Raw genomic sequence first — 24621 nt, forward strand, 5'->3', positions numbered from 1 at the left:
GAGGGTTTCCTCTGATACTCGCATTAATTGCTGGCATACTCCTGTTGGTCTGCGCACTACGCTATGGCTGCACGACTTGCGCTACTCGACCACGGATCCAGCATGTTCCATCTGCGTAGCCGGATGTGGGAAACTTATGGGACTTTACCACTGGCTACCTTAAGTATCGCTTATGGATTATCCTTCCGGTTCCCGTATTTTACTTGTGTACAGCCTGTTTTTCACTGTCTCGAATGTCCGTTCCAATGGGCTCTGGATGTGTGTCTGTCAAACTTGGTGTCACCTGACCTGGATTTTGATCGACTGATGTATCCCTTAGTGGTTCATGAGTTTGACTGTTCTGGAGTCGGGTTTATGGCCTTGGGTGCGGCGCATGGAGTCCTTGGATTATGGGATATCGAGAAAGCAGCAGTTGACTTCCTGGCACGAAGTTACATCGAGATGCCTGCTTCTTGTCCACGTGGAGTGCTTGATGCTCATTTCCCTGTGGAACACGTGTGTTCTTTTTCTTTGCTGAACTGGATGTCCGACAATTTTGCGGATGACTCAAATGATTTTCTACTGGAAGCCGCAGCTGCGTATGCTGCTTATACTTTCCTACATTGACTGCCTGATGGCGAGTCGAATAAAGTTTTTTTTTTTGCCATCTTTTCACAAACGATCGTTGGCTTCTATGGACGATGGATTGTGTTTTTACATTTTTTCTCTTCCTCTCATTTTTCTGAACTCTCATTTCAAGCTCTTTAGTCTGCATCATTGATCTTGAACTCTGCGTTCTGTAAAAATATTCGCCCCTGGTTATACCGTGGTTCGATCAAAGGGGGATGTCACGTGGTTTTAGGCCACTCCCTATTTACAGTGCTAAGTTAGCTTAATCACGTTAGCTGTTGGAGGACCATCTTGTTGCTTTCGCTGCCTTTGCACCCGACACTGTTGTTACATGTTATTACTTTGAGAAATGCAGACTCGCTCTTGTCTCAAGTGAATGTTATTTATACATCCTTAACAGTTGCTAGTGCCCTTGGTCTGTACAGCGAGTAAAGAACTGTTCTAGGACACTAGACGGTGCCGGCTGATTATGTTCAGGGTGATCGTACCACTGTTTAGTCACAACATGCACGCAGCTGCAAATACCAGAAAGTCGAGGGCTTTAATAACACAGCGCAGCATATTGTTAGGGCATTCGATAGAAGAGCTGTTGCAGAGAACACTGAGCTGATCCTGTGATGTGATACACCTGAGCTGATCTATACGGTATGGGGTCCCCTATGCAAGCCTATGAGACCTTCTAATAGTCTAATAATATTTTATTAGTAACTAGAGAAAGGAGGGTGGTTATTTTCCACTGTCATTATAATATGATCGCTCCTTTTATATTCTATGGTATTGTAACAATGTTAATGGTAATGATCTTAACCATTTGTCTACTTATGTTAGCCAAAGTATTGTATAACAGGACTCGAGGTTTATGAATAAATTCTTTAAACTTTACTGTGTCTTAGTTATTCTGTTGTGGACTAATATATATGTGCAAACGGGTATTTCGGGTTCCCACCATTCCTGAGAATAACTAAGTCGCTTGTTCTGGGTTGTCTATACATTGGGACCGCCGAGCTAAATCTCGGATAACCAATGTGACACTAAGCTAGTCGGATAAGGGGTTCTTAGTTCTGAGGGGAGTTTCTGGTACACCACAATTCTCTAAGGTTCTGGTTTCCTGCGCATAGTTCTGTGCATACGCAGAATCCCTACAACACTCCTATGCGGACGATACCCAGATCATGGTGTCCTTCTCACACCCTGGCAACTCCTCTGCCCTCAGCTTCAGAAACTGCATGGAGGCAGTTTCTAAATGGATGATTCTCAATTCTTTGAAGCTGAATGGTGAAAAAACAGAGGTTCTTGTCTTTGGTGGTAAGAGCGACTTATGGTCAGCTGAGTGGTGGCCCCCCTCCTTGGGATTGTGTCCGACACCCACCGACTCAGCTCGCAATTTGGGAGTCCTGATTGATCCCTCTCTTTCCATGAACCATCAGATAAATAGAACGGTGTCTACTTGTTGTGGCATTATCAAAATCTTAAGAAAAATAAAACATTATCTTGCTCCCCCTGCGCGTAAACAAATTGTGGTTGCCCTTGTGATTTCACGACTTGACTATTGCAATGCCCTTTACTCTGGTTTAGACAAGGGTTTGGTGCAGCGACTACAAATTGTTTAGAACGCGGCTGCCAAATTTGTGACGGATGCCCCGAGGCTTTCCTCTGCCACTGTTGTCAGGAAGAGCCTGCATTGGCGTCCTATCTCTGCCAGGATCACTTTTAAGATCCTCAGCCTTACGTATGGGGCGATATCAGGCCAGGGAGCCGGAGGGGTCAAGGATCTCTTAGTACCCTATGTCCCCTCTAGAAATCTCCGTTCCTTAGAAAAGAACTTGCTATCTGTGCCTCGTTTCAGGAGAGCTAGGTGGGGAGGAAGGTCCTTCTCTTATTTAGCTCCAAAGCTTTGGAATGCTCTCCCCATGGAAATTAGAGCTCAACCTTCGGTCCCTCTGTTCAGGAAAGCATTAAAGATTTGGCTTTTTGTGAAGGCATATCCGTGAGCTGGCTTCTGTGTTTTGATCATATTGTTATGCGCCTTGATGCCTTTGGGCTTAGTTTGCGCGTTATAAATCGTTCTTCATTCATTCATTCAATATGAATTTCAGAAGTTTTGTTTTATAAATAGATAATAATTTAGTAGGGCCAAAGGTAGCTATAACTTACTATTTGAGCGATGATTTCTTTTTTTGATGATATACCTCAACCAGTTCCATTCCACAAAGGGCAGCAGAACACATACATCAGCTGTATGACCTGATTGAGGGGCACAGGAAATGGCCTACAGATAGACCATATACTAGTCCTTAGCTCACACAGGCCAGTTGAACCTAGTCCTGGGCATATGCATCGGATTCAGCGGGCATGGCCTGGCCTATGACTAGGACCTTCACCAAGTACTGATCCTACCGATCCAAGCTATGCTCAGTCCTCAGCAGACCTCTGGTAGCAGGGTATGATCAACTTGATCCAACCAACCTAGCTTCTGGTGGACGTTTGCTATGCCCAACTTGCTGCTGTCACAGGATCTTTGTTTATGACAAGAGCCAGTGTCCAGGACTGCCAATCAAGCCAACAAACCCCACCATGAAGTCCAAGGTCAAGGCTGTCACCTCCTCATGCTTTCACACCCTCTGTATGTTATGGAAAATCAACAAGTGGATCCAACTGGACACCAGGTGTACCATTACAAGCAGATTGGACTATGACAACACACTCTGTGCTGGCATCCTAACACCTCTGCTTCACAGAGTTCAAATCATCCAAAACTCCTTCGCCACACTTGCCTTCAACCTTCCATGCAAATCCAACACCACACTCCTCCTTATAGTGCTCCACTTGCTCCCCATCCAGAAGCGCTGCCAGTTCAAACTTCTCACACACGCATTAAAGTCATTACATAGCATGGAACCCACATACCTCAATCACCAGACAACTTCGCCCAGCATTACTCTCACTTGCACACACATTCCACATACACAAAAGAAGAAAATGAGGCCGATCATTTTCCTACAAAGCCACCAAATCCTGGAACTACCTCCCCCAACACATCAGGGCCTCCACAATTCTTGAGTTCTGCATGAAGCCAGAGTCTGGCTATTCAGTGAGTCTTGTTGCAGAACCATCAAGACAGCCTGTATTCTGGCCCACCCTCACCATACACCTAATCTCACCTATTGAGTGCCTAGATACACTCACGGGTGAGAAGCAGCGCTCTAGAAATCCACCTTACATTTGTGTACCACATTCTACCATGCGTAGCAACCTCTGTGTATGGGCTCTAGCTTAAATCAAGGTCCTGAGCCTCCCACACTCCCTCGCTCCCCTTGTATAGAGCTCATGCGAACTTGATCTTCGCTCATGTGCAGCAAGCTCTGAGGACACGATCTGGCCTGTTAGCTCATCTGCATTCTCCACAGCTTCCTGTGCACATCATTTGGTTGTGTGCAGTTGCACTATTTTTTTTCATCGTCTGATGGCGAAATTAAAATGTATTTTTATTTCTTAAAAATGTAATTACCAAATCAAATAACAGTAGGTTAATCAATAATCGTTTTTAGGTAGGCGAAGCCTGTGATACATTAATTCACAAAATATTAACTAATTAATTAATTGATGTATAACATACAGATATTTTAGGATTACATCCACAATTCAGATTTTTGTTCCTTTATTACAAATGTATGACATTACAACGCAAACATTTACAACGCATGCCTTTACAACGCAGTTTTTACATCGCAACATCCATTACAAGGCATGATTTTACATCGCATGACTGCCGCAGTCAGATGGCGCAAAACGTACTGTTTACAAGTCTTCTGACACTAACGCCGGTCCGCACCAACGCAGTTAACTGAAACTATTGGATTTGGTAGCTTTCAGCACCGTGGTAGCACCAAACGGAGCTACCGATTTGAAGGAACTGCATTTTTAAGATTATCTTGCAAAGTGCATATTGAGATTATTATATGTTGGTTTTTCATCATTGTGGTCTTGTTTTACACAGATAAATATTGGTTATGTTTCTAAATATGAAGGAACACATTTTTAGAAACTACATTTGCAACGCGTTTCATTACATCGCATTATGCCATTACAATGCATACCATTACAATGAACACCATTACATTGCATTTAAGGTAAGTGTTGGATAGTGTAGGGGTAAAAATTACTATTCCAACTCCAGTGAGTGCAACAGTAGGGTAAGTGTTGGCTAGTGTAGGGGTAAAAATTACTATTCCCATTCCAGTGAGTGCAACATTAGGGTAAGTGTTGGATAGTGTAGGGGTAAAATTTACTATACCCACTCCAGTGAGTGCAACAGTAGGGTAAGGGTTGAATAGTGTTAGGGTAAAAACTTTGCGTTGTAATGGTATGCGTTGTAATGGTATGCGTTGTAGTGACATGCGTTGTAATTAGATGTGTTGTAGTGACATGCAATGTAATGGCTGCATTGTAATGGCATGCGATGTAAAGGATGTTGCGTTGTAATGACTGCGTTGTAAAGGTAGTGTAATGTAATGACTGCATTGTAAAGGTTGTTTCCCCTTTGTTACCAATGGTCACAGTCTAAATGTATCGGGAATTCCTTATACTACTTTGGCTTTGTTTTTTAATACAATTTATTTTGTGGCTGCGTTCCAGCGCCACAGTAAGAGTTTCGGAATGTCATCATTTTGTCTTTGGGACCAGCGTGTATGAGATCACCTTGCTCCACCAGAAGATCCAATCGGCTACAATTTGGCAGTTATGGGAGCTTCAAGTGTATGACTGCTTTCTTAATAAAGAAGACTTGCTTACATCACTCTGTTTGATGCAGCGAGTTTACTTCAAAGTAACACATTCGAGATCCATTGAGGATATTTAGGTACAAAGGCGTGACACTCTTTTGATGTTTTTTACCTAAAATTGACTACATCCCCAGTCCTTGTGAAAGCAGAAAAGATATTACTATGGAAAAAACACCATCAAAAGTAATTTAAGCCTTTGGTTGTGTTGAATTATATGATATGAATTATTAATGTGCTTTCGGCTGAACTGTCTTTCCTACATACATTTTGAATAACAACATATATTAAAAAACAGAAATGGGAGAAAAAACAGCAGCATGGATCAAATATTCTTTTCTAAGTTGTTATGAATCCTAAAAAAATGCCAAAAATGTATGAAAGACACAGATGAAAGCATTAAGAGACCTGAAAGATGCTCATTTAGCAATTTGTTTTGAGACATGCTTTTCAATGTTATGCCATTGTAACTACATCTTGGCTATTTTAGCTTTTCTGCAGTTTTTGTCCCTTCAGTTCCAGATTGTGACCTGGTACAGCCCCTTGAGTCTTGTTATTGCGTCAGACAGATCACTCAGTAAATAGAGTAGGTTGTATTCCACAGTCTCTAATTGATAAGTTGGTCAGGGATGTTGAAAAAAGATGAACGGATCAGAGAGGGGGGTGGATTTGGACTTCTATTCTTTGCTCTTCCTTCCAAGTGGCGTTTTGGAAGGTTTTCAATATAGGTGTGCTATTTCATTTTTTCCTCAAGAGACCAATTTTTTGGGTGCCTGGATACTCCCAAGTCATTTTGCTTCTTTTCGCAGGCCTTGGCATAGTTGGATCTATTCTGCTTTAATGAGTGACTTTTGGCATCTGTTGGTGTTTGAATTATATGAATTGAACACAGTTGTGCACTTCACATATAATGCATACTGTTAGAAATTGGGTTTCTGGTTGGCGAGGGTGTGCACCTACATTGAAAAGTAACCATCTAGGCAATCAAGGAGTGATAACATTGATAACATATATGTCTCTGAGTTAAAATTAACTAACTCTAACAGTAAATGGAATATAAATTGTAAAGAAGCATTTATTCTTTTTTTTTTTTTAAATATACATTTATTCATATATTGAATGTGAATAACATAAAAAATTAAAACACAATTATTGTTCTAAGTACAAATACATAGTAAAATAATTACAGTCATGAAAATGAATTTTTATATAAAAAAAGCAGACAATTCTGTGGCAAAGCTGTTTGTTTATCGACGCGCATTTCGGCGGAGTGAACGCACTCGTCAGGAAAGAGCCACAATTCCTGTGTTTCAGAGTCGAATAATTGGAGTTCAGTGGATTTAAAATATCTCCAAGGGGACGGTTACCTTGCTAATTATATATCAATCAAACCAGGATGTATTGGTTATAGATTGATCAGATAAAAGGTAGAACTTCTTCCTCACATTATTTAAGTGGATGGTTATAGGTGATGATCCAATCTCAGTTAGATGTAAGGAACTTGTCCAGCGATCAATTTTTATCACTATATTAAAATGGCGAGTATATCTCATACGGGTATTGGTTAGCAAGCAGGTTTGATGTAACCTCAATAAAGGTCTTTCCCCCTCAATAAATAGCGGCACGTCCCTCGCTATCTATTGAGGGAAAACTCTACCACTAAAGTAAATACTGGTAAGGCTGCACACGTCATGAAAACATTATGAAAAGTGCCTTACACCATGACTGTACATAATATATCATCGCAGAATACATAATTTCATCAGGACATACAAATGCAGTGGTTTAGAACACAGGAAGAGACTTCCACATCCCCTTACTGGGACTGGTACTGCTGCAATACATAATAAGGCCCAGGAATTACCCCCGTTACCAAATATACAACGCTCCAGTGACAGGAACCCCTGTACACCTAACTCATTATTAACGGTGGCTGCGTGTATTGCTATAAATGGCACTCCCTTATGGATCAACTGTGGCCCCTCGGGACAGGGGAGGCCATTGTGACCCTTTTTCATCCCCTCCTGGTGTGTCGCGAGGGTAGGGTGAGGGCACACACACTGTAGGAAGGGCAGGCGACCTCACTCGGTCTCCCACCTATGTAAACTTAAGAAATACCCCACGGCAAGTGTCAGGATGGGGGTAGGGGTGGACCATCTTCCTCCACCGGGCAACCTCTTGGGGTCCCCCGTGGATGGCCAGACTAACCCGGTCTGTTCAGGGAAGCTGCCCACTATCACATGAGGCAGCTGCTGCACTCCACAAATGGAGCTGCGTGGACTCAGCTCCTTGCATGGCCTCTCGCCGATCAGGCCACATGCAGAGCTCTCCCCACTGTCTCGGGGGGAGAAGGTGTCGCTCCCCACGCTGTGCGTGTGCCGACGGTTTCCGGGTGGTGATGTCAGGAACTCCAGGTAGCCGTGTTGGTTGCCTGGTAACAACGGTGCTTCCTGGACAGTGCTGCCTTGTGTTCCAGGGAATCGAGCGGGCCACATTCCGCTCCAGCCAGGTACTAGGCAGCCCCAGGCAGTCTGGCGACCACTCTCTACTTTTGTCTGCTCTCTATCAGGCCCAGACACGCCAGCTCCTTTTTACTATAAAAATGAAGTGCTTACCATGAGCTGCAAGGCCCAGCAATGAGGTACATGAAGCGCTTAACATGTGCCACTTGTGTGGTACAACCACAAGGAAAAACGAGGCACTCACCCTGTGCTTCCTTCTGGGCAAACATGAGTGAAGAACACAGTGCTCACCATGCGCTGTTGGCCTAATTGGAAAAAAAGAACAGTCCAGTCCTTTCTCTGCTCCAGGCAGGAGCAATAACTGCAGGCCGCCCCACCCCAAACAAATCAGGGGCAGGCCTACTCACACAGCTTCCAGCCGTCCTTCCGGGCAGGTTACCTTTAGATCCTGTAAGGATCTTTCCTGAAGTATTTTGTATGGCTGAGACTTCCAAAAGGAGGCCAGCACACTCAAGTCCTTGAAGATACTTCACAAGCTGGATACCACAGCAGGGCAAAAAGAGTGAGTCCCTTTCCTCCACCACAGACAGAAGCAGCAACTGCAGGCCAGCCCACCCCTCATGCAGAAAAGGTAGTGCTCCTCACACAGTTCATCCTCTCTTCTTCTTGGCAGGGTCCTCTTGTTTTTTGAAGCAATCTAAAGTCCTGGGGTTTTAGGCATGAAACTTATACCCCAAAATGTCATTGTTCTCTTTGTGACATGGGTCTCTGAACCCAGTTCAAATGAGTCCTTTCCTCCCTGGTGCAGCATGACCACAGGGGGAGGAGACAGCATTGTGAAAAAGGAGACACAGTCTATTCAGGTGTAGCAAAACTACTCCCACCACTCTAAATACAGACCAGCTCTATTCAGCCCTGCGATGAGTCACCCATGCAAGGCAGGGCACACTTCATCCCCCTCCCAATGACTGTCTAGAGTGAGTACACAACCAAGCCCCTGTCAATCAAACACGAGACGCTGAATACACAACAGCCAGAGGCACACAGAATAGTAGAGTAAGAAAATGCCCACTTTCTAAAAGTGGCATTTCAAACACAGAATTTAAAAACCACCTTCACCAAAAGTTATGTTAATAAATTCTGTGCTCAGCAGCTGTGACCTGTGCAGGTAAGTGTAGGAGGGTCAGGTTGAGAAGGGGGGCATTCGACAGACGACCACGAGGGAAAAATAAATAAAGAAATAATTTTCCCTCATTGTCGTCTGTCGAAATCTCCCCCCACCCTGCCCCTCCGCTTTTACCTGCATGGGCCGCGGGGGGAGTTCAGAGAGCCTAAACTTTATTTTTCTATCTTGCCCCTATTGCAAGTTACACATGTAAAAATGCTACATTGCAACGCCAATGATAAGCATGTAGGACAGATAGCCTTTCAACAGTGAAAAACGAAATACACAGTATTTCACTATCAGGACACGTCACACATACATCTTTCAGATACACTGCACCCTGCCACTGGGGGGCCCTTGGCCTTACCTTTTGGGTGCCTTACATGTAAGGAAAGGGAAGGTTTGGACCTGGCAAGTGCACTTGCCAGGATGACATGGCAGTTAGAAACTGCGCACGCAGATACTGAGGGGTGAGACACATTTACAGAGCTATTCATGTGGGTGGCACAACTAGTGCTGCAAGCCCATTAGTAGCATTTGATTTAGAGGCCCTGGCACACACCGTGCACTTTACTAGGGACTTACCAGTAAATCAAATATGCCAATCATGGATAACCAATCATATCTCAATTTATACAGAGAGCATATGCACTTTAGCATCAGTCATCAGTAGTAAAGGGCCTAAAATCCTATAGCCAACGAAAACAGTGTCAGGAAAATAGGAGGCAAAAGGCAAAAAGTTTGGGGATAAACCTGTCAAAAGCAGCAGGTCTAACACATACTATGTGAACTAATGGCACAAACACCACTGTTTTACCTTTTTAAAGTAAAAGTATTGCAGAAATGTGTCCTTTCTGCAGGGACATGGCAGATATTTTGCTTTTTGCTGGGCCCTGTGTTTTTGTCGGCGGTAGAGCTCTGTGCCCTAATTGCCATATTTAACTTACCTGTACATCCCTAGTATATAGTACAAAGGGTACCCATGGCCGGGAGGGCGTGGTCTGCCGTGCAGCGGAATGGCCGCTCTGTAAGTGTGCTCCGTCAGCCACGAATTAATTGTCTCATAAACCTGGGCTATGGAGAGCTGCTGTGCCGCTATATGACACTCCTCAGGTGGCGGAATATCTATGGACCCTGGTGCTGGCGCTCCGGTTACGCTCTGGTGCTGAGTTGTGCGGTTGGCTTCTACACCGCCTGAGGTTTGACACTCCTGGCCTCCTGCCGAGCTGTGGACGGGCAGCCCTGTAAATTGAGCCCGCGTCCACCATCAGACCGTGGGCCGTGGCCCTGCTGTGAAGCAGAGACAGTCCTGCCTGTGTCAACACAGCGGCTCTGAGGTACGGTCGTAGCCTGCAGTGGTGTGAAGAGCCGCAGTGCGCCCAGTTGCCGTGGGGTCGTGAGTGGAAGGACCCAAGACGCGTTGTCCCAGAGGCCGCGACCGCCTTTTTGGGACTGAGACATGTTGCGTCGGAGATCGGGTGCGGCTGAGGCTGCCGGGACCCTTGGGGCACGTCTGCTACCACCATCGCTTCAACGAACGCTGCGGTCTCGCTGTGAGTGCTTGCACCGGTGTGGTACACTCAGAGCAACAGGGGGGGCCCTATAAAGTTAGTCCGTCATTTTGCGAGCAGACGCGGCCCTGTGTACACGTTGCCCCTGCGGAGGATCATCCATGCCAGCAGACGGGTGAGCGATTCTGTGTGGGATTTAACAACACGTGCGCTGGGGCTGCTTGTGGCTGGATACTCTGCTGTCTGCTGTGGAGGACTGTATATACCGGGGCGCTGTATTCTAGTTGAAGACCCCTGGAGACTGTGTGCACACTAGCCTTCTTTCTCACCTGCATCGCCGCATATGCCATGCTGCATTTCTACTGGTTGAGGAGTGGCTGGTCTGAGCTCCTCAGAGGAGTCCCCTCGCGGCGTAAACCTGTGGCACACTGGTGTTATCCTAGCCATTGGGAGACCTGAGTGGGCTGCAGAGCTGCACGAAGTGGAGTTGCGCATTGGTGGCCCGTAAGGAGCTGAGGTTGTAAGCCGAACTCGCTGTTCTGTGTGAGGTGGTGTGGCGAAGTGCTGGACTAACCGTAGTGTAATAACCCTTGCATTTTGCATATATCTACCGCAGCTGCCACTATGGGCAAACAGGATGCTAAGCAACCTAAACTGACTTTTGAAAATAAGCGCCCCACACGACATACGGTGCCTGACCAGGATGCACAGGTGGATGGTCAGCATTACACGCATGCAGAGGATCATGGAGAAGACCTACGGACCCTTATGTTGGAGATGCGCTGAAGCTTGCGCAACATAGACACTAAGCTGGATGCCTTGACTACACAACTAGACTCTGTCAAAATGCAAGTGGCGGTGCACGAGACTCGACTCGACACACTGGACAATCGGCACACCGAATTTCATGACTTCCAGGTGGAAACGAAGCAGCAAATGTTGCATATGGATAAATTGCTAGGAATTATCCGGGCTAAGAACGATGATTTATAGGCGAGATCATGTAGAAATAACCTCCGCATTACTGGAATCCCGGAAACTACTGCCATATTTAAGATGGAGACTTTCGTAACGGACCTACTTCATGAACTCTTTGATCCTCATTTGTCCTCTGTCTTCGAGGTGGAGAGGGCACATAGATCTCTTTGGCCGAAACCTCCTGTTGGTGCAACACCTAGGCCCATTCTGGCGAAGCTCTTGAACTATCAAGACAGGGATCTTATCCTGAGGTTGGCCAGGGAAAAAGGTGAAATATCGCATAAAGGCAATACCATTTCCTTTTATCCCAATTTTACTCTGGCCGTGCAGGCGGCGCATCGAGAATTCCTCCCTGTCAAACGTATCCTTCTGCAAGCACAGGTTCCTTATTCCCCGCTGTATCCTGCCAAGTTAAAAGTTTCATATGACGGTACAGCCCACTTCTTCACAGATGCGAAGTCCGCCTTGAAGTTCGCCAAGCATGTCGGTGGAAAGAAAACCAGGGACGCCTGAGAAACAGAGAGGTCTACTGCCGACCACCTTAGTGATAATGATTGACTTGGGTATCGTTGTGTTCACTAGCCTTGAAGATTATACCGCTGGGGTGCTAGCCTGGGGTGGATATATATCTTTTGCTGTAGAGAGTCCTGGAGTTCTATAACCTGAGTTTCTATTGTAGGGTTTGCTATGGAGGTTTGAGCCGGTAGCTTCTCTGCAGAACTCCCGACCACCCTGTGCAAACAGGGAGGTTTGCCGGTGCTCCCGCGCCCTCATGGGAAAGTTCCCTGTACTGATTTGTGGTTACTTGAGTTTTAATTTTGGGGTGGGTATTCTACAACCTGATTGGGGGGTTGGAGTGGGAGGGGGGTGGAGGGCAGGGAAAGTTCTATTGTTTATTGCCAGCATGATCGCATATGGTTGGTCAGGATACTTGGTCTGCCATTGGGGGACGTCACGTTGCCACTGCCCGCATCACTTTTATTGGTTTACCATGCACGATTTCACGCTAATACCATACATTTTCCCACATGGAACATCAGAGGGTTGAATGACAGTCGGAAGGCTAGGCTCGTGCATGCCTATTTATCCAGGCATAACATAGATGTCTGTTTATTGCAGGGGACACATTTAAATGTCTCACCATCACAGAGGCTCCGACACAATAGTTTGGGGAACGTGTACTCTTCTATTTACTCTAACTACGCTCGGGGGTGGCTGTGTTGATTAAGCGGGGAGTGGACTGGTGGGAGAGAGAGGTCCACGGGGATCCCGAAGGGAGATTTATCCTCATACATGGCGATTTGGGTGGCGTATCCCTAGTTATAGCAGCAGTGTACGGCCCCAATGTGAACTCACCAGAGTTTTTTCAGGATTTCTGGAATAAGATCAAGGTGACCGGTTGCAATACAATTTTGTGGGGAGGGGATTTTAATGCTATCCTAGATGATGACATGGACAGGCGGGGTGCAGCTCGCCCCCTGCATCCGACTGCTAGTGCCACCCTGCAAGCTATAATCTCTGATGGAGATTTACTTTATATATGGCATAAGAAACACCCCTTAGTTAGGGAGGATATGTGTATCTCTGACCACCACAGCGCCCGGTCCCGATTGGACTTCTGGTTGGCTTCACGCGACATAGCCACCTGGACCTCTAAAATCTTGCACCTGTCACGCTCCTTATCGGACCATGCCCCTTGCCTGTTGAGACTGTTACTCCTGGGTTCACCTCCACATGCTTTCTCCTGGCACCTCCCGCTGCATGCCCTGCTTGATGAAGCTTTCAAGGAAGAAATACGATCGGATATTACCGAGTATTTTACCTTGAATGCAGGTTCAGTAGAAACTGATGCCTCACTTTGGGAGGCGTTTAAGGAAGTTATCAGAGGGCAGTGTATTGCCAGACAGGCGGGAGTGCTGAAGGCCATTAGGGGTACGATTGCCTCACTGGGAGCTCAAATAAAAAAGCTTGAAAATCAATTCTATTCCATGAATGAGCCTCACACTGCTGCCCTCCTGAAGTCCAAATTGTTGGACTTTGCTGAAGAGGCCCAACGCGAGGTCAAGTTCCTAGGTAAATACATAGCGGCACGGCGGTATGGCGTGGGTGATAGACCTGGCCGTACACTGGCTGGTATGATCCGCCCTTCTAGGTTTGCTACGTTCATTCACGAACTACATAACACACAATGTGACGCCATCAGAGGCCAGGTGGAAATATTGGATGCCTTCTCAGCGTTTTACTCTCACCTTTACACTGCAACCCAACACATGTGCCCCGAGGGAATGCAGTCCTTTCTTGATTCGATTGCATTAGTTTGGTTCCATCACGACCACAGAACATATATGGACCTCCCTATCACCGTGGAGGACATGGCTCAGGTTATAAAACATACGTGGAGGAGTCGGCGCCTAGGCTACTGGCAGTATATGAAGAGGCACTGGAGGTAGGTGTCCTGCCTCAATCCATGAGAGAAGCTAAAATTATCACTTTACTGAAACCCGGAAAGCCAGAAACAGAGATGGATTCCTATAGACCATTATCGCTGATAAATGTGGACATTAAAATCCTAGATAAGCTGATTGCGAATAGATTACAGCCTTTACTTCCCATGGTTGCGCTCCCCGATCAGTCGGGGTTCATCCCTGGGAGGTCGACCTCTCATAATTTGAGAACCATCTTCTCGGTGCTGCATTACTTACACCCAGAGGTGCGCGATGCTACTGTATTTTGAGATGCTACAAAGGCATTTGATACGCTCGAATGGCCGTATCTGTTTGCCATACTGAGCCATATGGGGTTTAGCCCACTCCTCATCAATCGCATCTGGCTGTTATACACCTTACCTAGCGCCCGTATCAGGGTGAACGGCCTACTCTCAGATCCATTCCCCATTTCGTGTGGTACCAGGCAGGGGTGTCCACTTTCTCCTCTGCATTTTGCTATCGCAATTAAACCCCTGGCTGTCCGCATCAGACAACACCACACAGCTCGGGGCATTGGTTTCAGCACCAGAAGCCTCCTCATTTCGCTCTACACGGATGATGTGACTCTCTACAATGTTAACCCAGAGGAGAACTTGGACCCTATTCTGAGAGAATGTATCCAGTTTGGGGGTCTTGCTGGTATTTTTGTTAACTGGGCCAAGTCGGTAGTCTTCCCTCTGATGGATGGCACGCCCCAGGTGACCTCTGAGTTCCCTTTGAAATGGGAAGCCGATGCGGTTAAATATTTGGGTGTATGGCTAAGTCGGGCCATGCAGGAGGTATGGGATCTGAATTATGGGAGGGCTATCACTTGGTTGGAGGAAAAGGTTCAAATTTGGTAAAAGATGCCACTTTCATTGGCCGGGAAGATAGCATTAGCTAAAATGGTTGTTTTACCGAAATGTTTGTATTTATTTGTTAACATTCCAATCCCTCTCACTCAACTCTTTTTTAGCACCCTCAAGCCACAGTTGGTCTCCCTGACATAGGCGGGGGTCCAGGCTAGAATATCCTGGAACTTGTTGACACTCCCTTTGAGACAGGGGGGTTTGGGTGCTCCTGATATGCATCTATATGCACTCTGCGCTCAGGTCCAATTCTTGCTCTACTGGGTCCATCCGACACCCTTTCAGCCTCATGTGGCAGTCGAGATTGCTGCGGTAGCCCTTGTCACGATTAAGGTGGCGCTTTATCAACCTTCACGCCTCCCCGCAGCGACATAGACACAGCCGGGACTCTGCGATGAGCATGGGAGGAGCTGCGAAAAAGGTCGGGCTTCCAGATATTGTACGCTCCCTCTGTCCCACTGGCACAGAATCCCATGCTACCCTGCATTCGGGATGGGATCAGTAAGACACTAGAACAAGAAATGAACCTCCACACTTTTGCGGACTTCTACCCTGGAGACATATTCAGGCCTCCCCCGGAGGCAGGTGGGGGTCAGACTGTACCCATTGCAGAGCTGTTCTTATATTACAAATTGCGCGCAGCGTGCCGTGCCCTCTGGGATGGTTTCCCGACGGCTCCTCCGTTGTTGCCTGCACTTGAGAATTTGTTGAGATCCTCATCTCCCAGTAAACTTATTACACGCCTATATACACAAATGCAAAACACAGCCCTGTTGGTGAAACCTAAGTCCCTTCAGTGTTGGAATAATGAGCTCCCTACTCCGCTAACTGAGTCCCAGTGGGATTTCTGTTGCAGACAACTTACTGAAATCTCCCCTAACTACAGGCTCCGATTGATTCACTTTAAATATTTGCATAGATACTATAGGACACCTGTGGGTCTGTACCGCATAGGGATCAGGGAAGATGATAGTTGCTGGCGCTGCAAATACACTCCTGCTTCATTCCTGCACATGGCATGGGACTGCCCACAGATTGCCGAATTCTGGTCCAAAGTTTTCACATAAGTGAATAAGATCCTTGGTAGATCAGATGCTCCAACTCCCGCCTTGGGCCTACTAGGCTATATTAAAGATACACCACCTAAGCAGCGTAAATTACATGCACTTTTCTTGCTCTTTGCCAAACGTCAGGTTGCAATACATTGGGGTAGGAAGAGAGTGCCCTCAATCAAGGGGTGGATAATTGATGTTACATACGGCCACACACAACTAACCACGTTTTGGGAACTTATGCCCCCGATCTCGGAACATTTGGGAATCCTTTCTGACCTGGGCTCAAGGGCAACTTGAGCCTACTGCAGCAACACCTACAGGCGAGACCCAGGTTGAGGAGTCGACGTGAAGTGCCATTATATTTCATGTGTTTTTGGCATGCTTCCAGTCTTTTTATCCCAATGCCCACAATTTGTACCTGTTTGGGACTTTCGAGTCATGCACCCTCTATGGGGCATTATGTAATGTTGTTTACAGTATCATCGATGAATACCTGAAGTTATGATGACTATATCTTCTGTAGTAGTGGGTACATGGGACCTTCAGTGGAATTAACTGTGTTCTGTAATGTATATACCATGGCTACTATATATCCTGTGCTGTTGTGACACCATGCTGGCTTTTTGTGTTGTAAATATAAGCTGTTTTTTAAAAATGTCAATTAAAAAAAAAGGGTACCCATGGCCTGCAAGTTAAACGATACTAGTGGACTTTGTCACCCATTGTGCTATCCGCTTCAGTGACAGTGCAGACGTGACCAGAGGCCTGCTATTTGTAGCCTGTCTGTGATAATTTAAACAATGCAAATTGACCTGTAAAAATAGAGTCAAAGCCTTCCTTTTAAATATTTCAAATAGTTACACTATCAATAAAAACAATTTAATGTCAAAATATCTAAATATAGTACATATATCATTTTAAATAGTAATATAAAAAATAGTTTTTAACAAAATACAATTAAACACTAATAATTAATCCTCTACAGCAATGATTTTCATCATTATAAATTCATGATAAAATATTCTTGCTACTTTAGGTTTAACATAATTTAATTTAATTTAATATTGTTCAATTAATGAAAGATTCATTTAAAAATGGTGCTGTCACTCCTATGTAAGCAAGCACAAGGAGATGATGGCCAGAGCGCTGAAACCTTTCAGACACTCACCCCCAGTAACAGATCTGGGTTGAATCCATAAGCAATCTTTAGCCTTATTGACCATAAGGCAGGGTGCATGGAACTTAAAATTAGGACACCTAGGAAATGTAATGTTAAGCACGTGCTTACAGTGATAAATCCCTGGGTTAAATTATTACATCTCATATTGTTCATTTCTGTTAGGAAACAGCTAGAAAAAGTATTTGAAAAGTTATTAAAAATCTAATTCAAGTGTAAAGTATTAAGGAAAAGGTACTTTTAGAAAGTTACTTTTTCCCTACCTGAAGCCTCTGGAAGGTCATTTACATTTGCTTTCCCACTTCTGCCAGACAGTAAGAACCATTTGAATAGGTGTGAAACTGTGTATAGTGCCTCACAGCAGAAAACAATAGCTTGACATCAACGAGCAGAGATGGCCCATCTGGGCCTGTCAGAATATGCAGGGTGGGCCTGTGAGCATTGTCCTTGACATTACAGTGTCAAATTGTGCTTGACCAAGCCTACTTGTGCGGGTGGCGCAACCAGTGCTGCAGATCCACTAGTAGAATTTAGATTACAGGCATTCGGTATATGGTACACCACGTTACAAGGGATGTATAAGTAAACAACATATGCCAATAATAATCCATACACCAATGTCACCATGTTTAGGGGAGAAGCACATGCACTTTAGCTCTGGTCAGCAGTGATAAACTGCTTAGAGTCCTAAGGTCAACAAACAGATACAGCAAAAAGTAGAGGTAAGCAGACATAAAGTTGGGGGAAGACCACCCTAAGGATGACAGGTCTAATAGAGTTGTTCTTTGTTTTAGTTTAAAAGGCAGGCTCTGGTGACTTTAACTCAATTACATTTTAACAGTGAGTTAAGATTCCATTAGTGGGACTCAATAATGTCAGAGATCAAAAACGATGTAATCCAGATCACAAAATCTGGGATGGTTTGAATGCTTCAGAACCCACTTCTACACACCGGTCATGTAATTTCTGCCCGGTCTAGCTACCTCATTCAAATTACATTTCAGTCCACTGACAAACTCTACTGGTACACTCATCATTAAAACTGAGCCTTATGTTCTTTTGATCAGGATTTTCAAACAGACTTCTATAGCCTACTTCCTTTGGAGCCATTAATTATATAACTAGACTAAACAGCTTTTACTCTTGTCCTAATCTGCACAGGTTAGAAACAGGTATACATATCAGTTACACACGTTTTCAGCATTTCAATGCATGTTGTCAGAGATCAATTGCTTATTTTACTCTAGAGAGGGTGGTATTTATCAGCCTCATAGGGAAAACAAATTATAGATACAAGGATCCTTAAGGCGTCACTATGTTACAAGTGTTCTTATCTATAAATTTCGGTTCTGGAGATTTTTATTTGCTTCTGTTGGACTAACGCACGTTACAAGAGTGATTTGCGGAAGGGATTCCCTGGATTGGATATGTCATTCCAAAGTACGGAGCCTCATAACTTTTCAAATCGGAGATAATTAATGCAAACAAGTGAGCCACTGCTTACATTTTTTGGAGAATATTTGTTACATCCGAATACTGAAATAATCTTCAGAAAAAACTGTATAGCATTTCTATTATAATGAAACTGCCCAATTTAAGTGTGGCCGCAAGGATGGTGAGCAGTGTTTTTTACAGTTCAAGGCATGAACATAAGTTTATGCACATTTCTGTTCTGAGGAGCCATTTGCGTAGCAGTTAAATCCATTACAAAATATTTGATTCAACTTTATGACACATGCTTGCCAGTTTCCATGTAGCATGCAGCACGTCATGCCACTCCACGTAGTTAAAAAAAACGTATTCTCGCACCGAAGTGCACTGAGAGCAAGCACAATCTTCTAAGATATAATTAAAGTGCAACAACACAGTAGCTTCCCAAAGACATAACAAATCTTTTAAGTTTAAAGTGCCTAATTCCTATATGCAATGGGAGCATTCGGTGCTGCCAGTTGTCACAATCCCTCTGATGTGCTATGTACCCCCGGAGCACTGCCGGATCTAGAGAGCTGGCTCTTGCCTTCAAGGTAGAACAAGCATTTGCAATGCAATAGGTCTCGCAGCTGTTAAGAGTTTGAGCTATTGGCACTGTAAATGGCAATGCCTTTTATTTATGTGTGGGTTTTTAAAACATAAATAAAAGGCATTGTCATTTACAATGCCAATAGCTCAAACTCGTATAAATGCGAGACCTATTGCATTGCAAATGCTTGTTTTTTCTGTTATTTCTGTTGCAGTGATTTTTTTGTTGTTGTTAGTTTTGTGCATGAGGATGTTGTTTTTGAAGCAATGGTGTTGGTACAATTTCTTGGGAGGAGGAGAAGGGACGATGTTTGTTTCCCTGACAGGGGGTCCTTTACCCGACCAAGGAAGTCATCTTAGAATATGTAATGAGATTTAAACAGTAATCCGTTGGTGGGGTCCTGCGGGGATCGGATGGGGGTGTGAGGTAGGGGCTCTGTGGAGGGGAGGCGCACAGATGCTTTCAGAGGGCTTATTTGAAACTCAAAAAACAATTATTGTAGAATTGTGGACAGGAGTAACTTTATTTTCGGTAAAGCGGATGTTGGAGGCTGATGTTGAAAAATACCAATTATAGCGACACATAAATTTGCATGTAATCTGCCGGGAGCCATACAGCCACCAGGGAGAATAGCAAGAAACGCTATTTATTTAGATAGTCGAAAGACAAGCTAATCTGCATGTGAAAGAGACCGCGCCGCTATTCACAGCCTGTTATTCACGCCTGTGTGCAAAAACTCCAGGAGGATGTGAAAACCACGTGACTGCCATCAAGCCTGGGCGAAACGCAAATATGGCATTTGTGTTAATTCTGTTAGCGAAATCTTCACTGATGTCTTTTAAACTATTTCGTTTTGTTTTCTTGTTATAATTCGCACTTTTTTTAAGGCACCGTGGTTCGCCACTAGCTGGTTGCAGATCTGTTAAGTGCATTTTATTAACTTGTTTTAAGAAGAACTTTAAGAATATTCTGTTTGTCCTGTGGCGCCTCCGCCCATGTTAAAAACAGATCAATGAAACTTTACAAAAACTTTTAAAACCAAGCAATCAGGGCAGTTGTCTCACGAGGTAATGTATATCCTTAAAACAAAGGGGCTGTTGTCGATTTTTCAAAATGTGCTCACTATCGCCAGGTAGTTCTCCACTTAGTAAAATGTTTTCGCAAAAGTTGACGAGGAAGGAGTGGGAGGGGGAGTGGGGGCGGAAAGACAAGCGCGCACTGAAGTTGACGTGGAGGGAGTGGGAGGGGGAGTGGGGGCGGGCACAGTGGTGCGGGACATCAAAGGGGCCCCGAAAGTGAAAGAAAACGAGTGCTTTCAGGCTGCCAAATGGTGCGCGCGCCCGGGGCACATGCACTGTAGTTGGAGGCCTGAAAGCACTCGTTTGCACTTCCAAAACGCGCTTACTATAAGTCTCGCCAGAGCAGCGCTAAAGCGCTGTCTCAGGCGAGACCTAAAAAATGGCTCCATTTTCTCCTAGTGCTCCCTCCTTGTTTTATGAAGCAGCTTCCAGTTCGTAATTGGCTGCACGGGCTCTTCCCTTTGCTTTTTCTGAGAGAAAGGTGTGAAAAGCCAATCAAGCAGAAAAAATGTAAGCAATCGTTTTTCTATTTTTTTGGGCCCGCCATATATCAGTTGGAGGAGCCCGGCAAACTATTTCTGAACTGGTGACCGGATTGCAGGAAGAGCTGCAGGCGAATGGAGTAGAATCCGTTTACTTTCATCCTGCCTTTAGGTAAGATGTAGATCCTGTTCTTGCAGCGCTCCCTATTTTTAGGGAGTTGCTAATAGCACGAATGCCTTTACCTGCAATGCACTAATGGCTTGTAAGTAACCTGCTCTCATTATGGGCCTTCGCCTATATTTTTAGGGAGTTTTAGATAGCCTGAACTAGACTCAGAGGTATCAGAGCACCAGTTGCGTTACATACAGACGGACGTATTCATTTTATTAATCTCTGGCAATAATTACACAGAGGGTAATTAACAGCAGCCATTGTCAACAGGTGTGGGCATTAGCACTTACACATAGTTTTCATCCTCGAAGGATCAAAAATATTAGGACCACACCTAGCAAGGAATTACTGCCAGTGACCCCCACAGATGCTTAGGATGAAAACACCCACGCAAATGCTGAAACGTGATTCAGTTAGTAGCTTTGTAGGAAGTACTGGGTACATTAACCAACTACTTACGGGGTGAGGCATACATAATGTGGCGAAGTGGGTGTGGTCCAGAAAGGAAGAGGCATCTTTCATGCAGAAGTGGGAAGATTGGTGTAACTTTTCATTCCCCATCGGTGTTGGGGACTTTGCCCCTGGCTTATTGTCGGACTTCCCTGGAGTCAAGGGCTGCCTGCTGTTCAGTTGTGCATTGGATTAAGAGGCTACTTCCAACACACTTGCTTCTCCATTTCTCTGCCTCACGAATCAGCCATCCACTGCCTTCTGTGGCCTCTTGATCCAGGTTGCTTAGGTGGAAGAATGCTGTTGCGGCTCTATCCCTGATGCCTTCCAGCTTCACGCTGGAATAACATCCTTCCTTGGGCACCTTTGTTCATGTGTGTTAGACTTTCATTGGAAATAACCTACAGGTGCATCAACAGCACTGATGATGCCTCCCCATGAGAGAAAGTTCACGTTTCCCAGTTTCCACATGTCCTCATTAATATTTGAACTTTGTAGGTGGGCTTTCTTCATCCATACTTTAGACTTGTTCTGCTTTCTTGTTTCTAAGCCTTTAAAAAACAATAGGCCGCTGTTCATTCCCCCCTGAAGGAACATTCTCGACTTTGAAGAGCTCAGGGAAGCATGATATTCCCTGATGGGAGGATAAGTCTTTGAGTTATTTCTACTCATTTCAGGAGGGCAGTCTGATCCTTTCAGGGCAGATGAGTATGAACCTTCTGCCGCATAGGCTGTAGTGTTGAAGTCTATTAGAAGTATAAGTTTACGCCTTTGATGGTGCTTTGCTAAAATTACATTTAATCTGTTTATTTTTTCTCATATGAATGCCTAATTGTATGTAGACATGGATCTCCACACGGCTATGTTGAATAAATTGAACTTCCTTAGTTTGCCCCTTCACTAACACCAAAGCCACATGATTTTACATTGAGAGGAAATATCAAATTGTTTAGCCTGCCCTAAGATGGTATTGCCCATAGTTGAACTTGTAGGCCAAGCGGTGTATTTGCCATTAGGATGGCATTATCAGCATACAAATTGGCATTGGAAATCTACCAACCACAGTAAGTTTTGTAAGGCATTCAAGATTGTTGGACATGTTATGTTTATACAGGATAAACAAAATGGTGGTGCCAGGAGGCATTGCTCTATCACATCTGCTATGGTATCAAAAGATGTGCTCAGTGTTCCTGTCTATATGACCCTCACTTCCTGTTAGGTTATTCCAGTTCATAATAGCATTAAAACTGACAAACATGTAATCCATCTTCACATTTCTCAACTTTGTCCACAAGGATACTTGTTCGAATTAGGGATATTCAAAATGAACATAATTTGCTTTTGTGTAATTATGTGAAATTCTGCGAAAATATGCAAAATTATGCACTTCCAAAATAATGCATATCTGGCATTTTGCACTATATTTTAGCGTGAAATGCGTTGTCTAAAAGGCACATGAGGACGCATTTCGCACCAAAAACAAATACCGTAAAAAACACAAGTGCTGCAAACAACAGCCTCTCTTTCCTCATTATTCATGCTGTTCCCGTTCTCCTATGCTAAAGGTTTGCTGTGAACATGGTGCTGTTACATCTTATGACATAATGGCATAATTACACAGATTTAATGTAATAAGCGCAGCACAAAATACGAATGCGGGCATGAATTTCCGAAATTCTCTGAATACAGGCATCCATTTGAATGCACAATAACACTTGTCTGTTGTTGACTGGCTAGTGAAGAAGTCACCCTTCATAATCTTTACATCTTTTCTCTCTTCTACCCAACTCCTCATAGAGTTCTGGCCAAAATCCTCATATTGGCCTGGAGGATTTAATTATGTCGCATTAGACAGTTTTATGTCACTGGACCAGAAAGCTGTTTTGCCATGACCCTTCTAAAAAAGTCTGATTCTACAAAATATCTGGAACGTTCTGGCCAAAACAAGAAGCCCCAAGCTTTGTAAATATTTTTCTAGGGACTACGCTGAGGGTGTGGGTGTTCCATGCTGACAAAGTCTACAGCACATCATGTATTTGTCATTATAGAGAAACCTGAATTGTTTGCAGTGGTCTTCCTCATGCCACAGCATGTAATACTTTGAGTGCTTCTATGCAGTTTTGAAATGTTGGGAGGGGAATTTACCCTGCATGGTAAACTGGTTTGTACCCCTGCCTGAATGTCCAACTCCACGTGCAACTGGCTTCTTGAATTTTATGTGTCTCATCTAGCATGCTAATCTAACCTGTGCACTGAGGCACAAGCCTGTCTATTGGAAAGCCAAAGTCTATAACTAGTTTGTGACTTAGGAGTACAGTAATCATACCCGCTTTAGTGACATGAGATTACAGTCCATGTCTCAGGTTGTGAACATACAACAGTGGTGGCAGCGTATAAATATTTGAGGATTAACAGCCCTTGGAAGAGCTTTTATGTCTGTCTCAGAGAAGTGCAGCATTCTGGCTCACTCATGTAAAGTTCAGCTAGGAAGAGACAAAGGACCCTTGTTCTGGCATATTATGTGTGTGTTGAGTGCATGTGTGCAGAGTAGATGTGCAGCACGTGTTATAGCAAGACTCAATGTGTAGCCTGAGTGTGGGTGTTGTGACCAGTGGGATACATTTTGGATTTTCCCTGGTTTAACATGCCACAGGATGGAGATAGATGCAGTTACCTAGACAGTGGAAATGTATTGTCTGCATTCTTGTTACTGGAAGGTGGAGGCTCGGACACAGAAGTGAGAAATGATGCATGGAAATAGGGCTATCCTTAAATATTCATTGAGTCCATTTTAGGAAAAGGCTGCTTACTAGTCCTTCCTGAGCATCTTCATTTGGTGGTTGATAGAGAAGAAAGTAGATCAGCAGATTCTGTTATTATAAGCTAATAACTTTCTAGGCAGCCCATCCCTTTTGTCTGTCCCTGATTACTACTTCAGGAAGAATGATGACAGCCAAGTTGACAGATTTTTGCATCATTGTACTCCTGCTTGGAACCAGCATCATCCCAACCTGCAGTTAGAGCCATCATCTTACACAAAGGATGTGTCTTCACTACATGTTTGAAAGAGAACCATCCCAAATCAGTTCCAGAGTCAGTGGATCCTCATCCCAATCTAGAAAACGAGTATAAGGGTGCTACCTAAAAAACCCACTATGACCAAGGAGGGGAGTGCTCTACAAAGAAATCAAACAACTGTTCTGTGACCAGGATTGATGGTTTCCTAACGTACAGTCCCTCAAAGGTGAGTGAGCATCATTTGAAGTCTACACAACTTACTGGAAAAGTTGTGGAAGTGCCTAGAGCCTGGAAGCAAGCTTGCCTGCACAGAGAGGGATAAAGAGGGCCT

Source organism: Triturus cristatus, chromosome 1_2 (genome assembly GCF_964204655.1).
Source record: "Triturus cristatus chromosome 1_2, aTriCri1.1, whole genome shotgun sequence".
Classification (NCBI taxonomy): Eukaryota; Metazoa; Chordata; class Amphibia; order Caudata; family Salamandridae; genus Triturus; species Triturus cristatus.